The sequence below is a fragment of the Lissotriton helveticus genome, chromosome 4_1, assembly GCF_964261635.1.
Source record: "Lissotriton helveticus chromosome 4_1, aLisHel1.1, whole genome shotgun sequence".
NCBI classification, from domain to species: Eukaryota; Metazoa; Chordata; class Amphibia; order Caudata; family Salamandridae; genus Lissotriton; species Lissotriton helveticus.
In genome coordinates this window covers 105,760,587-105,774,623 of record NC_136063.1, presented here as the reverse complement: position 1 = coordinate 105,774,623, position 14,037 = coordinate 105,760,587, and the positions used below count along the sequence as shown (strand labels likewise).

At 41.9% G+C, this 14,037-nt stretch overlaps 1 protein-coding gene across 4 annotated transcripts in view; it reads left to right on the top strand.

Annotated features, from left to right (window-relative positions):
* WDR97 (WD repeat domain 97) overlaps positions 1 to 14,037 on the top strand; it is a 357,055-nt gene that overhangs the window by 153,195 nt on the left and 189,823 nt on the right. The window lies entirely within an intron of this gene.

Sequence of the window (14,037 nt, the reverse complement as noted above, 5' to 3'; positions counted from 1 at the left end):
CGCATTGCTGGAGTTGTATCGCAAGTGTGATGAAGCTCCAGCAAGGGTCGGGGGTGCCCCTGTCGCAGGGTTTCTGTTCTCACACAGAACTGTGGACAGAGGATTGGAACCTCGGCGAATTAGGGTGTCCCAAAACTCACGTTAGTAATCAAAAACTCCTTAGCAAGCTAGGTACAGTGTCACATTGGATATAACAAACTCTCAATGTTTAGACAATCCAGAATATGAACTTATAGTACCTCAGGATACGTGGAACTCATGAACAGTCGGTCGTTATATATTTCTTAGAAACCAGAACATGGAGTTAAGAAGAACACATGTGTATTTGAAATGTTTATTTACTAATGCCGTCTTCTCAGGCGTAGTATCTTAGATAATAGAAGTACACATATTATCAGTAGCAAAATTACCAGCATAGTTACTAGTACATAAAAAGCGAATGGTGACAGTATGTTAACATGCTGTAAATGAATAAGAGTTAGCAACACTTATAAGCAGCCGCGGGCCGTGGAGGGAGTTACGGTGGGGCAGGGAGGCGGGGAGGGGGAGGGGCAAGGTAGAGAGGGCTCCACCCTGCTTCTCCCCCTCCCCGCCTCCCTGCCTCACCGTAACTCCCTCCACGGCCCGCGGCTGCTTATATCTCACCCTCCCTAATACACATATTATATTATTTGCTAAGAAGGTCTCTTTGTGTTGGTTTAGGGCGTGCCCATACTTTAGTGTCTTAGATTTGAAGGAATCACATCAGCATACACCAGCTCTCTCTTCATGTGAACCGCATCAACTGTTGTGTATGTGTGTTCGGCAAAGCAATATAAAACCCGCCTCATGCCCAGAATTGGCAGAAGTTGCACTTATGTTATGAGTATGAAGTCGTGGAGATCAGACCTCATAACAATTCTGTATCGTGTTGTTCTTGAAACTTTAGCACTCGCTGTACAGATATAGTTTAACAAGCAAAGCAGATAGTAGAGCAATAACATATTATTCTCATGTAAACCACGATGAACTACTAGGTGGAAAGCTAAAGCAACAACTAAGTGTCGTGTGCAGAAGTTGCAAAAAAGGAAAAATGGCGTTTAAACCGGTAATGAGCCCATGCTAACTTAACACGGTGTAAAGATATCCAGGACCTAGATGACACCTCCCCATGATCCGGAAACGAACTGAATAAGATAATAGAAGTGCCATCTCATGAGAGCAGATTGCAAGTTTATATGTGGACGGTCCGCAAGGTAAAGCATTAAAAACTAGGAAAATTTAATGCTAAAGAAAAATAAAACAGCCAAGTACTTTATCGAGTCTTAAGCCAATAGGCAAGGTAAATAATAAAAACTTGACAAATAAGTCAATGAATTGTCAATGAAATGCTAGTACTCAGCATATCAAACATGAAAAAGGTCTATGACATAACTGTGTATGCAAAATAAGCTGCAACAGCCTCCAATAGGAAGTCACCGTCTTCATCCGAAAACAGTTCAGCCATCCAATTTAAAAGCGGAAAAGAACATACGTGCTCTCCCAGCACCGGATCCTCTATCACCATCAGAGGACAGCTCGGTGGGTTTTCAAGAAAGCTCTGTTCCAAGAAAGACTGTGCTGCCGCCAGTAAATTCCAGGGACCAAGTAGTCCATGCATCAATGCCACAGCCATAATCCTTTCGCCAGGACAAACCAACTCGTGAGTAATGATAGGAGTCATCAGCTGATTAAAGTCGACGTCAGGAGAAACCGGTCCGCAGAGACACAAATCAATGGCCCAATCGAAATCACAGGTCAGGCAGTGAAATACAGGCTGGACACAGGTGAAGTAGGAGAATCGAAAAGATAATCCATATGCCGTGCTTAATATCGCCAACGGCATTGTGCCATAATATTCTAGCATGCGATTGCGGAACAGTGTCAGCAGCTGCAGGGTGGGAGGTTGCATAGGAGGGACATCCATATTTAAAAATGTAAAAAAGCACAAGAGCGTCCGCTGGTAATGCAAGTAAAAATGCCAATCCACGAACCGGAGTGGAGAAAATAGAATGAAAGGAAGCAGGGATGACTCCAAAGATTTTCTCAAATGAAGTCACGAGACCACTGGTAACAACTTTAAAAAAGTGCGCCAGGGTCTTTGTGGAGGATGCGTTAAAGATAGTCGGAACCATCTTGCTGAAATTGAAAGGCAAATCTGAATTAAAAGTATTCCTTTTATCGTAACAGTAAGTGAACGGGTTATTTGCTGCAGAAATGTTCTATTTCCTCCCACACATGAACATAGGGAGTTTTCAATCTGGCCACAAATACCAACCTTGGGACAGATTTCAACGGCATGGCAAGAATAAGAGCTCTTTTGTCTCAGAGAGAGGTGGCCTTGAGTTCGGCCCGTGAAACTTTCGTGCTTCACATAGCGAACACCCGTACAGAGGTGCAGACCCTTTTCAATTAACTCAGAACAATCTTCATTATTGAGCATCAAATAACTACCATTTTCCAACAACTTGAACGTGGGGATGATAGCAGGAACTGGCGTGCCTTGCAACACGCAAGCCATATTTGGTCGGTGTTTGTTGCATGAACCGTGTAACTGTATGTGCCTACACATTAGTGAATGATCTGGCGTCTCAGTGCATTCCTCTCCATTCAGATAAACTTCTTGATCATCTTTGAAACATCTGTATGTGTATGGAAGCGACCAGACCTCATGAAGAAAAGCACTACCTAAAGGTTCATAACGACCTATTGGTATATATTTCATACAATTTGAAAACTTATATAAAGCAAAAGGCAGCGTTATTAAACCGTGGATAAGGCACGTTGCCAAAAAACCCGCAATCCTCTGCTGATGATGTCACTGAGCATGTCATGAATGATGTAATATGTGACATCATCAGCAGTGGATTACGGGTAATAGTATCTCTAGTTTACTCCCCTATAGCTGTCTTTCTTTTAACATAAGTGTCTGTTTCCTTCCCTTATACTTACTGTTTTTGGTTCGCTTCTAGTTCGCGTACTGGCGAGCGAACTGGGAAGCGAACTAAGAGAAATAGAGGTTGGCACAGTTCCAAATATTGTACCAATTTTTTAATAACGGGGAGGTAGTTCTGAAAAGAACTTTTTTTTTAATTGTTTTTGTTGTTTTATATGTTTTTTTATTATTTTTCGGAACATTTTTTTACTTTTTTTGAATTTTTCTGAAGTTTTATATTTTTTTGGGTTTTTCTTGGAGGGGGCAATGAAAACGATTCATTGTAAAGGGCTCAACAGGAGCAACAAAACAAAAAAAGAAGTATTTATTATTTTGGGCGTTTCGTACAAACTTGCATATGATAGTCAATAGCTCTGTTGATCAGAGTGATGCTTTTTTCTCCGTAGGAAATGAATCCATCGCAAAATACGCAGGTGTGTTTTACTTCACCAAATTTCATTTGTATATTTGGCACCATCTCCCTGCCCTCTGGTCCCGTTACTTCCGGTACAACAGATCTTCTGGCCATAATAGGGAGATTATCTAGGTCGTTCCGAAACTGTGCAGCACTGTAGTTGTTAGGATGCCACCTAGTCATATGGCGATGCATTGTGTAGTTTCCGAAACTGTATTTTTTCTCGGTTCCTCTGGACAGTCTATCTTGACATATAAGGCAAGTTACGTATCTTGCATTTACTTTTTTCTGACCTTTGGGAATTTTAAAAAATTGCCAAATGAAGTTTTCTTTCCGGTGAGACGTCCTGGGCTGCTCAGGCAAAAACTGCCTCTCTTCGTGCTCGTCGTCCTGTTCCTCTTCTTCTTCTTCTTGTTGAATTATAACTTGAGCAGGTGGTCCACTCTTCCTTGGATGTGGTGGAGGTGGTGGGGAAGCACCAGCTGAAGCTACTAAAGAAGCCATTGCTCAGTGATCACAAAGGGTCTTTCTCTCACAATGATGAAAGTCAGAGTGAGGAAAGAAGGAGGGATTTTCATCATTTGGGAAAAACAAGAGTTCTCAACCAATCAAAAGTGTTCATTTTAGATTATATGACCTAGTCTTACATCATTAGGAAACCAAAAGTGAAATGAACCAATGAAAAGTGTTATTACCAAGTCACATGACTTGCTGTGTTTACGTTAAGCGCTTTGCAGGGCCTCCCGGTTTGCTTCCAGAAACCTGCGCTTTGCGACTCGCTTCGCGTACCAGTTCGCTAACGTAGCACGTCATATGACGTATCACGCGACAACGTGAAACGTCATGCGGACGGGAGGCGTCACGATGTTGTTTTCTAACGCGGCACTTGCGGTAAAGAAACGTTTACCGGCTCGCGGTCTATTTCGCGGCATCAAGGTCAGCTAACGGGAAGCTTCCCGATTCGCGAAGCGGGAACGAAGAAAAAAAAATATAAAAAAAAAAAAATATTCATAAACATATAAAATATATTTTTGGATTTAAAGAAGAATACATTTTACAGCTACAGATATTAGCTGTTAAAAAACCAATGAAATTCACAGAAAAAACCATAGGTTATAGACCATATATAGTTAGGAATTAGCATTTACAAAACCTTGAAAATTCACTGAAAAAACCACAGGTTATAGACCATATATAGTTAGGAATTAGCATTTAGAAAACCTTATTTTACTCACACAAAACCATTGAAATTCCATATATAGTTAGTTGCACTAACTATATATCGTGCACCCGCAATCCACTGCTGATGATGTCACATATTACATCATTCATGACATGGTCAGTGACATCACTGATGACATCACTGATGACATCTCAAATGACATCACTGATGACATCACTGATGACATCTCATTTGACATCAATGACCACATCACTGATGATATCATTCATGTGACAATACAATGCATCTCCTCACATTTTAATATAACCTCTGTTTCACCCAGTGTTAAAAAGAGAGTATAATTTTTTAAACCATTGACACACCAATACTAGTTACTACATACGCACTCACTGATTGCTACGTCTACACACACCTTCACTCATTCACCCATACAATCATTCATACATACAATTACTCATCTTTACAACACTATCATATGCACTCATACACCTATACAGACACTCACAGTCTGCCACTCATCCATGGAGTTACTCACACACCTAGTCAGTCCTGTAAAGAATCAATGACACTTCCATTTTCTTGTCTATACAGTTAAACATAGAGCACCTTACATTTTCAAACATATACTAACACATACTTACCTTCTTATACAATCATTGATACAAGTACAGATTGATCTGCACAGAGTCACACACCTCCCAGCTAGCCACACACACACTCAGTCTCCCATACAAATACTTGGGCAATCAATCAATAACCCATATAGTTACTCATATAGCTACTGATCAACACATGCAGCAGTTTACAGAACAACAGACATAATGATGCACAAATTAAGACAGTTTAGTCACTAACCCATGCAGTCAGTGAGACACATTTAATCACTCACTCATACAGTCAGTCATGCACCTACTAAATCCTTCGTCCAGACACTTACACATCCACTCATTCTTCAATATGTAAGACATATTTAAACTTTATAGAAACAAAAAATCACTGGATGTTGTTATCAGTGATGTCATCAGTGATGTCATTTGAGATGTCATCAGTGATGTCATCAGTGATGTCACTGACCATGTCATGAATGATGTAATATGTGACATCATCAGCAGTGGATTGCGGGTGCACGATATATAGTTAGTGCAACTAACTATATATAGAATTTCAATGGTTTTGTGTGAGTAAAATAAGGTTTTCTAAATGCTAATTCCTAACTATATATGGTCTATAACCTGTGGTTTTTTCAGTGAATTTTCAAGGTTTTGTAAATGCTAATTCCTAACTATATATGGTCTATAACCTATGGTTTTTTCTGTGAATATATATATATATATATATATATATATATGTATATATATATTTATATATGCCTTCTATGTAGTTATGTATCTATACATTTATTAATTTTTTCTAATTCAGCACTACCATATTTCTTACCCTATACCACTCTCAATATATCCATTACCTCCACTCTTTGGCTCATCTCAAACCTCTTTCTAATACCCTTTGCAATGCACTACCCTATTTCTCACCCTATACCTCTATCAATATATCCTCTACCTCTACTCTCTCATTCATCCCAAACCCCATACCACTACTAGGATCCCAGCATAACCTTTTCTAGACCTCCTCTGCCCCTCCTTGTATCATCTCATACCACCTTTACTATTCAGATCTCCCAAGCAGGCCTTTCTAAACCCTAACTTTTGACTCTTCACCCTCCACCTCACCTCTACTCATCCCAGATCCGCTCCTACTGCCATGAACTAAAAATAAAAACCAAGATTTTAGACCTTCTCTCTTCTATCCCTCTTTCCCTCCTCTATCCCTCGACTATTCCTGTTCAATCCAAAAAACTGAATATCTCCACCACTCATGTTAATTTCATATTTCCCCATACTAACTCCCTTCCACCTCCCCTTTACTTATCTCAAACCCAATCCTACGGCTATAAACTCCCCCAAAAATCTAGGCCCTTCCCTCTTCTATCCCTTCACTATTCCTTTTCAATCCAAATAACAGACTAACAAGTGCACCACTCAAATTAATTGAATATTTCCTTTTATGAATTCCCACTAATTCTTTTTGGGTTACGGAGTAGCGTGCTACTCACCAAAAAGTACTTCAACAACCAATATGGGGTACCAAGCGCTGTATAAATGCAAACCTTTTTTCCCTCTTCTATACCTCCACTGTCATTCTAATTCCAAATAACTGACTAACATGTCCACCACTCATATTTCACTATACTAATTCACCACTAATAATTTATGGGTTCTGGAGTAGCGTGCTACTCACCAAAAAAGAACTTTGGCGCCTCATCAGGGGTAGTAAGCGCTATATCAATGGAATTAGAATACAATATTGTGTAACGTTCCTCTAGTGTTTCAAGATGTTATAGAGGGTGTTGGGATATAGTCATCATGGTGACTGAAGCCACCCAGCGCAAGGGACTCGGACATACCTTGAGTGCATCGACTCGCAGGAGGAAGCTGCAGCAGATCTTTTACTTGAGTCATTTTACTTTGATATAGAGTGCTCTGCCATGGAAGAGGGGTTACAATGCTTCTTTATAAGGGTCTCACGGGTGCTACATTTTGGAAGTTCACAGGTATTGCAGGTACAATGTTCTGAAGGTCTCTTGGAAATGGAACAGTCTAGCTGGCAGATTAGGTTTAAAATCCCCCATAGAAGCTGATGTAGGGGAAACTGGATTTTGGAACTTTATCGTTCTGAAATGCTGGCTCTTGACAAAATTGTAAACTGGTATTTCATGACATAAAGGGCACTTAAAAACTACTTTGTCTACTAAAGTTGTTTAGCTCAAACAACTTGTTTGGAACTAAAGGTAACTAGGTGGAATATTGTAGTTTTCAGTTGATCTGTGTGACTTCACACATTACTAAATATGGGAAACTAGGAAGAACTATGATCGGTATGTTCTCGAATCCTCTGTAAGAAAATATTTTCAATCTTGAGGCCACATATACCTCTTGTAATTTTAATGAGCATCAATCGATAAGTCTTGTTAAAACTGTACTTCGAAAAAACTGCCAAATCTCACAATATTGCTCAAAATTAAAGATAGGTTTCAGGTCAAAAAAATCTATGTAATTTACTTTGAAGCATTTGGTTTATTGGAGAGATTTTGTCCATGTGTTACCTAACACCCTAATGTATCAATTAGGAATGGTTGAGGTAAGATTACGAATTATGGTTATGGGCTATGTTGACCTGGGGGAGATTATCACACCACCACAACTGCAATGTAGAATCTCTGGCAAATTTGACCTAATGTATATTTTTCTGGATTATCTGTATTTCTGGACAGATCGGATAATATGCCTTTGTGCAGGTTTTTTTTTGGGTGATACTCTAATTTTATAATAATGTACCACGTGAAATTTTATGATGATGCCTTCAGTAGATATCACTGTTTATCAGTTAATTACTTTTCAGATGTTGTATTGCTTATGTAGGTAACATTTAAACAAATTATTATATTTTAAACTTGTTTTTATTGAGATTTTCTAACATAATGATGAACAACAAGTAACTTTAGATGTGCAACCAAGACCGTCATCTCGGACACTACATTCTTCATTTGTTATAATGATTCTTGTTTGGCTCACTCTAATTGCCAATTTTCATCAACCCTTTATCATCAACACATATCTGAAGGTCAATATCCCAGAACCCCATCGATGTACAATCAAGGAGACCTTTTGTTGGAGAGATCCATAAGTTTCGTAAGCATTGGTTCCCAGTATCTATGCAAATTATGTTTAAAACTGAAACTACAATGTTCTGAGGAGATCCAGACTGAATCTTTGAAGTAGTAGAGATGTGACTTGGGGGAGACTATAACGCCTGTAATCACTTTCCTGGACCTCTGCTTCTTGCCGCCTGGCTGCTCGACAGAACTGCTTCTCTGGGGGTTTCGCGCTGTTGAGCGCATTGTTAACTCGTCTGTTGGTCCCCCCGCCGCCGCTCATCACACCAATCGCGGCTGCTGAGCGGGGGGACTACAGCACCCATATTCCCCGGCGGGATAGCCCCGCCCACCTACCTGCACTTCTGTGCCTGGAGGCGCACATAACACCGGTGCTACCTCCGCGTCGCGGGACGCGCGCGGGCGGCGCCGGGCCAAGCCCGGGCAAAGGGCAGGCTGGGCTGGGCCATATCCTTTTCATCTATCATCGGGCCATCTGGGACTACAAACCTCAAGGTACATTGATATCTAGCCCTAAAACAGATTGCCTCACCTTTGGGTTCAGTGTGTCTTGGTGGGGTCTCTGCTTATTCCTTTCAAGGGCACATAGTACCTGAGTACAAAGATTGTGGATTATGTCACCAAGGGCTGCTAAGGGAAGACAATCATTAGTGGGCGGGTCTGTGAAGGGGACGCTCGATCACTTTATTACGAGGGCGGCCTCCATGTTCGAGCATGAGATAGCCATCACCGAGCGTCGCCTGTCAACAGAATTCCAGAATAAACGCTCATCATTAGGGCCCCTCCAACTAGCGATTACACCAACGCCTATTGCTGAGAAGGAGAGATCCTTTCACAGCGATATTAGTATTCCTTCCCTGCTCAAAGATGCCACAACACTATCGGAGTCCAACAGGTCATATAGTAACAAGGATGCTAGCACTGATCCTGTTCTAGAAATAATTTCGGAAGAATCCCCGCCACAGAAACCCTCGAACCCCAATGTAACAAATAAACCGCGGGTCCAAATCCAATCTAAAGGACATACACTAAAGAAGAAAAGAGGAGGAAACAGACACGGGGGTAGACAGGTAAAACTGACCAAGACGTCCCCATACCCTCCAATAAATCATACTACAGGAATAGGGAACACAACAGGGAACACAATCTTAGGTCAAATTCCAGTGCCTCTTCCCCTAACCCACGAGTTAACAGGGAACATTGAAGTGCTAGTGAAGTCACTACTCCTTCCACTAGTTATAAGAGTTAAAAGGATAGCCGACCATCTGGGGACTATAGAAGCAGCTGTTAAATCAAACACAGTTTTGTTAAGGGATTTACCAGCCATCTTAAACATAAAACCTCTAATAGTGGAACCTGTGACTCATAATACAAGTAAGGTAAATAAAATCCGAGATTCCACTCACACACCACCTGATAAATCATCGATTCCAATTAGCGCCACCACAACATCTTGGACTGATGGACCCGCAGGACATGAAACCAGGTCAGCGATAATACAGGGCAATAAGGGTAGGGGCAACTTAGATTCCAGCAAAAACACTGGCCCCATTCTGCAAATAGATCTGCCGCCAGAGGCTGTCCCCTACGTTGCAGTACTGACAAAGGTCCCAGAATTAAAAACAGGGAAAACGGAAGGATACCGGGAACTTTGAAATAAAGTCATTTACTGGCTAAGGAGCAACAGACCACTACCCCCTAACATTAATGGGGAAATCCTGAATGTGAGAAGGCTTAGATGGGTAGGACAGAGGCCTAAAGACATTCAAGGCGATGTCATAATAATCAACTTCAGGGACCGCAGGGTTACCCCTTATCTCAATGATTGGTATCACGAGAATGGAGGGGATGGGATCCAGATTCACGATTTGAGTTATTTCTATCCTAGGTCCCTATTACTTCATCAACCTAACCAAATGAATCCTTACCAAAGTTCCCTGGGGGCTCAATAGTTAACATCCCTACCCTAAACCGATTCGCTGCATTCACAGGATTGGACGGAGTAGACTGACTTATCAGTGAAAAATCCATACTCCCATCCGTACCAACTTACATCGATTGGTCAAATGCCAATTTAAGTAAACGTACTGCCAATACAAAGATCCTAATACAGGATATTCTAAGAAGTGGCAGCGAGGGGAGTGTGAGTGAGGCAAATCATGCACCCAACACAGCCCCGGTAACCCCTAAGGTGTCCTTTGTGGATGGAAGCTCTGCCAATAGTATTATAACATTTCCTTCAAATAAAAACGTTAATGGCTTAGACCATTATAACCAGGCTACTAGTTTTTTTTAAAAATCCACATGAAATCCAAGATATGGGCTTTACAAACTTTCGGCCATTATGCACGGACTCAGATAACTCTGCTGAACCTGCCAATACCACAGTGGGAATTAAGTTACATTTAGTAAAACCTTTAACAAGCTTCCCCATAATAAATTCTGAGGGGCCCCAATTGTCCACCTGTTTTGCGCCCCTAGTGGGAAGTGTTGAAACTATTTCTCCTGAGGTCATTGAAATCGGCCCCTTTATGGAGCCTGTATCCCCTAGTAGCATCATAAGTTGGAACGTGGCAGGCTTGTCCGCTAAAATTAACGACTCAATGTGGCAATCTTTGACATTAAATTATGGTAATATATGCGCTCAAGAAACCTGGGCTAATAAGGAATTACATATCGTGGGCTATAAAACATTTTTTACTCCAGCTATCCCGAGTCAAAGTGCCAGGCACAAAGGGGGTTTGTGCACCTACATCTCAACCACTACTGGACCCCACAATGTCAAATTATCCACTGGTTGAATACTACCAAATTTTAGTCACATCATGGGGACATTTACAAAATATGGTCCTGGTGAATTTTTACAATAATATCCTCTTGATGGACCTTATTAAAATCGAGGAGCAAATGGCAGGAGACATGGCCCTGTTATGGGTAGGGGACTTTAACTGTCCCCTATGTCCCCGAGGTGCAGCGGGCGTCTGCGGGATGGGAGATGATAACGAAGGGGCCACGAGTCATTTTTGTCACACAAAACTAGGGGAGCTGTATAACTCTATATTAGCTCATTTTTCCCTGTCATTCATTAACGAACTCTGCACCCCCGCTAAATCATTCAGACCAACTTTTAATGGGAGGGGGTGTAATTCGGTTATTGATTTCACTCTCCTATCATCTCGCTATGCAGGCGTGGTACTAAACTGGGATACCATTGATACTGCCCTTAGCGATCATTATCCCATCTCCGTAACCCTGAAGGCTAGGGATGGTGTTTTAAATCGCAAGAATAACATCACATATAATCTAACACCAACACTTGCAACGAGAAATGGGTTTTGTATCAAATGGGACAAGGTGACGCCCATAAATTTCTTACAAACACTTGTCAGGAACGCCCATGAGGAGTTTAAAACTTGCCTTTCAAATGAAGACGACGCTCAAAGCACTGTTGACTCATTTGTAAAAATCTGCTCAGGTATAAAACAACTTCTGACCAGAGTACCTCGCAACCCACCAAAGGGGACCCAGGGATGGTTTAACGGGAGCTGCACTAAGGCGCTTGCCGCCCTGAAAGAAGCCCTCCACTCTTGCCCAAAGTCTAGAGAAAACATCCAGTTTGCCAGGCGTGCCTATCGGGCTGCTTTAATAAATAGAAAAAAAGAGCTAAAAAAGCTGGCGTGGTCAGCCCTGCATGCAACCTCTGAGCTGAAGGATAATACTGCCTTTTGGAAGGCAGTTAATGCTCCGTTCCTCCAAGGACATCAAGGGCCCCAAATAGATCAAGCTATCCCAGCACAAGTCTGGGTTACACATTTTGAAGCTCTATACAATAAAATAGACCTTCCAGGAACAACACTGAAAGAGCCGGAAGCATTGGTGGCGGAGAAACAGAGTAGTTCTTTCCCATTGGGCATTCAGTTCGATCTCGATGAAGTGATCAAGGCACTAACAGAAACCCCGGTGGGGAAGGCTCCAGGGCCGGACTGCGCGTTCCAACAGATGTCTTCAAGAGCGTGCCTGACCTTTGGGCACCGCTGTTGACCAAAGTGCTCAACTCTTCAAACAACATTGGGTTCATTAATACCTGGTCGGAGGCAATAGTAGTCCCGATCTATAAAAAGGGGGACAGGAATGACCCTGCCTGCTACCGGCCAATCTCGTTACTCAATGGCCTAATGAAGGTCGCAGGCAGGATCATTCTAAATCGAATGCAGGACTGGCTGGAAGAACAAGAGGTGGTCTCCAACCTGCAATACGGCTTTAGGGCAGGCAAAGGGACTATTGAGCAGGGACTCAATCTAGCAATAATAATAGCTAAGTACATCCATGCCAAAAAAAGAAATCTTTTTGTAACTTACGTGGACCTAAGCTCTGCCTTTGATTGTGTTGACCATGCCATGCTTTGGCAAATACTATCTGACATTGGTCTGGACAATCAAATTCTTACTTTCATTAAAGAACTCTATAATGGGGCGGGTGCACGTGTCAGATTCGGCAGGATGGGTGGGTGCTCTGACATGTTCCAAATCCGCAGAGGAGTAAGACAGGGGTGCATTCTAGCACCCCTGCTTTTTCCTTTATATATTAATAAGGTTGGAGCCATCTTGTCTGAAGTCTACCATGATTATCCCACTGTAAATGGGACACCTATCCCCATACTTCTCTATGCAGATGACGCGGCAATTATGTCCCAGACTAGGGTTGGTTTAGAAAAGGCGGTGTTGAAATTCTCAGATTTCATGAAAAGTAGAAGTCTCCGCGTGAACGTTTCCAAAACATATACCATGTCATGCGGAACTAAGAACCGAAGAACACCCTGTCCAATTATTCTGGACGGCAGATAGGTAGAGCTTATTGACAGATTCTGCTATCTTGGCGTAAATTTTGATAGAAAGGGCTCATGGAAGCCTGCAGTAACAGCCAGGGGTATTGCGTTTACTAGAGCTACAGGTGCCCTGGTAAACTTTGCTAAAAAGCTAGGTGAAAGAACAGTAAGAGAATTGCTCCAGATTTTTAAGGCCAAATGTATCTCTACTGGGACATACGGGGCTGGACTCTGGGGGATCGAGCCGGTGGAAATTATTCAACGCATTGAAAATCGATTTTTACGTTATCTATTGACCATCCCAAAGAGTACTGCAACATATGCGACACATATGGAAGTAGCCCTGCCATATGTCACAGACATTATTAAATCTTCCCCAGTCTTGCTATGGCATAATGTGTGGGTTAATCCAGAGACCACCCTGAATAGAGATATAATAAAGGATTGTTTGGCATCGGAGGGAGCTAGCAATATTAGATGGTTTACCTATGTTAAAGACCTACTGAAAGAAATCGGGCACCCTGAATACTTTTCCAACTCAGATAGTATGGTGAACGTGTCTAGAACTGCCCTTAAAAAACTTCTCTCACAACAGAGAGAGTAAAAGATGGCGGGTAGAAAAACTTAAGAGGACGGTCATGGATAACCATCTGATTACTGCTAATGAGGGGATCCAGTTGTATCTTTTGATCGAACAACCCCCTTTTAATCGCATGCTCTTGACTCGCTTCCGCTTAGATACCTTTCACAGATTGATAACCTTCCCTCAGTGCAATGACTGGTCAAAAGAAAAAAGAACATGTCCTTGTGACGACGTTTCTTACCAGTCCAACATTCATTGCATTCTTTTTTGCACTTTTTACAGCCATCCGAGGAAAAAACTGTTGAAACCCCTACTTGTATCATGGGGCCGGCGAACTTGCAGAGG